The 4,833-nt window shown below is 41.2% G+C and overlaps 1 protein-coding gene across 1 annotated transcript in view; it reads right to left on the bottom strand.

The window, feature by feature from the left end:
* Positions 1–4,833, bottom strand: part of RIMS2 (regulating synaptic membrane exocytosis 2) — a 1,108,253-nt gene that overhangs the window by 387,707 nt on the left and 715,713 nt on the right. The gene's annotated exons all lie outside the window — the stretch shown is intronic.

The raw sequence follows: 4,833 nt of genomic DNA, 5'->3' as shown, positions 1-4,833 counted from the left end.
TCTGGAGTGCTCATCCCCCCCAAACTCCAGACCTGAATACACAAAAACAGGCATCAAAATAAAAGACTGCGCACTGCATTGACAATCTTTCTCATCTCCTTACGCTTCAAAGATTTCTCTCTTAACTTTTACAATATATATTCCAACAGAAGGTCAAAATCTTTAGAAAATAATGACTCTGTCGCCAGGCCCTGCGGAATTGGCTAATGATCTCATCCTCACACCAGCATGATAGGTGAGTCAGGTGTATGGTTATAGTTAAGAAGCAGGACTGAAACACTGCTTCATTCTGATGATTCTCAGAAACTCCCTTAACTAGCCCCAGAAACTGGGTACAAGCCTTAATAGTGGCATAAATCTAATAATCTTCTCCATCGAGGCCTGCAGCAAACAGAACCTGGCCAAACTTGTAAATGTTCACCACTGGCATATTGTTGATCTGATTTTCAAGATTTTCAAGTTTGTCACCTAATCAAATAACACTGGTGAAATTAGAATCCTCCAATCTTTGTAACAACTTATTTTTTTATCGTTACTTTTGCAAATAAATGTTTGGCAAATTAAATATATAACTATTAATATGTCAAGTTATTGATATGATACGTGTAAGCTTTTCAAAAAATTCACATAAGAAATCCTTATGAGATGGCCTGACCAATGGAGCTGGTGCTTTATAAACATGACTTCAATGCTGGTGGCAAGTGAGATGACCTATTTAGAATCCACTCTGCTCACCCTGTTAAGGGAGGAGGCCAGAAAAGGTACCCTAAATATGGCGTGTCTCATTTCATATGGCATCCCTCTATCTGTGGCCCAAATCAAGTGATGATGTTTGCAACCTGGAACATCCTCACCCTGATGAACAACTGTAATAGTGATTGACTGTCATGAAGGACTGCACTTGTGGCTAGAGAACTTTCACAACTGGATCTTAACACCACTGCACAAAGACAAGACATGCAGAAGAGAGGTAACCCACAGACCATGGTGGTGACTACACCTTTTTTTTGGAAAGGAAAAGCTGAAAAAAGACACATCCGTGGCACCAGGTTTGCTATGAAGACCAGGATTGTTATTCAGAGGCTAGATTATGGCATCAACAAGAGCCTCATGACCCTTTGTCTTCCACTGACCAACAGACAACATGCCGTAGTTATCACTGCAAATACCCTGAACCTTGATGCAAATGACACAACAAAACACGAATTCTATTCTAAACTCAACCAAGTCCTGTCATCTGTTCCCCAGGAGATAAGATAATTCTTCTTGTTGATTTCAGTGCTAGAGTGGACAGGCCTCTGAGCTATGATAAGGAACAGCTGAAAATTAAGGGGTGGAAGAAGCTAATTTAAATGGAATTCTTCTCCTGAGCACGTGTTCTTCATTACAAACTCCATATTCTCCTGAAGCAACAAATGGAAGACCATGGATGCACCGCTTCTCAAAACACCAGCACAGTGCATGCCTGGGACTGTTGCCATGTCTATTTCATCATTTCATACATTCCATCATGTCCACTTATATTGGACAAAACCAATGTAAACAACAGAAGCAACCAAGAAAGAGGTTCAATATCAAGTGCTTGAAAGACCCTGCTAAAAGCAATCGTCTCCAGCAGTGCCTCATGGAGGATCTTCTTACATCTTACAGTGTGAGCTGCACAAATATTGATCTGTGTTAGTGTTAGCTTGAGTCTGAAGCAGTCATATATTCAGGCCAGCAGGAACTTGGAAGACTGAAAGATAAAAATCCCCCCTCCTCCCACCCTGGGCTTCTCCCCCCAGGGCTCCCCTGCCCTCACATCCAGCCACTTACTTATGGTTGTGTGTGCTGTCTGTCCCAGGAAGCAAGGACTCCTTATCAACTTCATGAAAACCAAGATCTTTTACCAGCCCACCCCAAACCAACCAGCAGTTTCTCCACTTATTACAATTAAAGGGAAATCCTTGGAGAATATTGAGCATTTCCCCTACCTGGGTAGCTCCCTTTCCCATAAAGAGACAATGATATTCAACACCAGATAAAATCTACACTGCTCCCTCTGGATCTCTGAAACCGTGTCTTCAATGATCATATCAAGACCCAAACTAAACCTCTCATCTATGAGGCTGTTTGTATCTCTATCCTGTTGTATGGGTGTGAAACTTGAACAACATACCAGAAATACCTGAAAGCTTTGGAATGTTATGATCAGTGATATCTTCAGAAAATCCTCCACATCAATTGGAAGGACAGAAGAACAAATGTCAGTGCCATTAAATGTGTAAATGTAAATACTTAATAAAGGTCCATGATGTTCTTGGGATTATTGCTTATATAATATAACTGGGGTGATTCATCCTCTGAATAAAAAGTCCATTTTAGATGTGCTAATTTTACCCCGAGTAACTTCATTTTGCAAAAATAGCACATCTCAGAGAGAAAGAGTATAGTGAAATTGATCCTTGCTAGTGAATATCTAAATTTCTTATGGCTGTGGTCTGAGTATAACTCTTGGTAACATTAATAGAATGTCTCATTAATTTCAGATACACTAATCAGGAAGTAGTACAGTGACTCAGTTTTAGCACTGCTTGTTTAACCATTGGACCCATACTAATAACTTGTATTGATTCCTTCCCATTCATAACCAGACTTTGTGCCTTTGACATGAAGTTTTCCCTGAGATTGATTTCAGAAAGATGGCAACATATTCTGATTGTTTCTAACATATTTCTGTGATTTGAGATTCAAGATAGATTCTTCTGTGTCTTTTAGTCTGGACTGAAGGAAATATTAAGAAAAAATTTAAATTATAGGTGATGCCATGTTATATCAGTATGGTTTCCTATAAGTGTTCTGATAGCATACCTTTAGTATTGATTTTTATAAATTAAATTAGTTTTATATAGTAAAACAGGAATAAACTGCAGTACAGTTTCCTAAGGAAAAAGAGGGTGAAGCCTCATCTCCAATCTCATGAGGGGCATAGTGAATGCAATTTATATTATGGTCAGAAAGTGATCAGAGTGTTTATTCAACATATATTGCCATGTCTTGAGAATTAAAAAATAGTTGCTGAAAAAAAGAGAATCATAAATTGTAACTACTAAGTTCATGGTTTCAGGGCTTGTCTTAAGGCTGTGACAGCTAGCAACCGAACAGAGTATTTAAGGTGTCTATGCACATGCTCTGGGTGGAGGGAGAGTACTTTAATTAGAGAGGCTCTGAGAGCACCTGCAGTGTCACATGTTTTCAGAGTCCTGTGCTTCAAAACAGCGGCAGGGGTGATTGAACTAAAGCTCATTTAACAAGCTTGTTCAACGAGCTTTAGTTCAAGTGCCCTTGCCACCATTTTGGAGCATGGGGATGCTGAACATACGTGATGCCGAGGCTGCTGGAGCATGTTAATTAGCATGCCCCAGCAGACTGGATTAATCCCTTAAATACTCTGTTCAGTTGCTAGCTATTACAGCCATAAGACAAGCCCTGAAACCATGAACTTAATACAGTTATAATCAAGCAGATATCTGGCACAAGTATAGGTGCCCTAAGGGTCTAACTTTTCTCCATTCAGACAGTGCTATAGCAAATGGATCCAAATTCAGATTTATGGTTGGGCTGCTGTTTCCTCTTATAAGGACCAGGGACTTCACTTATACCTCCTCTTCAGAACCAGTATAAATTTAAAAAAGAAAAAAAAAGAAAAGGAGGCAAGGACATGTATCAAGGAACATATGTCTTTGTTTATCCTCTCATTTTAAAAAAACCCACAAATTGTTAGGAGTGTGCCTTCAGTGTACTTTTTGACATGTGTTTTCTATCACTGTACAAAGCCCCCAAACTGGTCATGTGATAGCAGGCTACACATATGTTTCAAACATATCAAGTTTTTACTGATATCAGTTTGCAAGAGATGAGCTTCTTACAAAACAAGTGAAAAAAAATATTTTTGGGACTGCTTAACATATGGGCATTCCAGGATACACAGTTTACATAATTTTCCATTTTAGTATGCCATATTTTCTTGCACACAATGTAACTTTCCCCCTAAAACCAGCTCCCCAAAATTGGGGATCATGTTGTAAGTGGGGAAGCTATTTTCTTCCTCAGAAAAGCAGCACTCTGGGAGGCACTGAGCATTAGGCCTGTGTAAAGCAGCTAGTATTCGCTTTGGATTCGGATTTGGCCAGTTCGGGGGACAGTGATTCGATTTGGTGATTCAAATCAATTTGGCTGAATCTGATTTGGAGATTCGGCCATTGCCAAATTGGCTGAATCTCCGAATTGGCCCCTTCCCCTGCCTACTCTCAATGCCTGCCCCAGCTGCTCTCCCAGCTCCCACCTCTTTAAAAAAAACCCACACTCACCAGCTGTTGCCAGGTGGGGGGAAAATCCCCGCTGCCCCCCACTGCCCCATGCCACGTGGGTGGCTCTGCCAGGAGCCCCCAGACCCCTGCCCACTCTCCCAGCCTCCCCATGGCTGCCCCACCCACCCCAGTTTCCGGCCCTGCCCTGGCTGTGCAGTGCCAGGTCCTGCCCCTGCCCTTGTTGCAGCCCCATTCCCCCCTCACTGTGAGGGACTCAATCTGCCCACCCCCAGACTTACCTGCCAGACTGCATATTGGCAATCAAATAGGTATTGACTGATATGCCTGGTCAATAATCAGTCATCAGTATCATCCCAAAAAATCTTTATCGGTGCACCCATAGCATCCAGGGCATAGACTATTGTACATGCTCAGTCTACATGCATATGCTTACACAACTGTCTTGCAACAGTAATAGATATGCAAAGTGTCAGAAATGCCAGTCATGCTTCTAGAAAACTGCTCTTTAGATACACAATGTTAA

The sequence above is a fragment of the Gavialis gangeticus genome, unplaced genomic scaffold (assembly GCF_001723915.1).
Source record: "Gavialis gangeticus isolate Ggan-Ray unplaced genomic scaffold, GavGan_comp1, whole genome shotgun sequence".
NCBI lineage: Eukaryota > Metazoa > Chordata > Crocodylia > Gavialidae > Gavialis > Gavialis gangeticus.
Note: the sequence above shows the minus strand (reverse complement) of the source record. Positions and strands in the feature narration are given on the sequence as shown.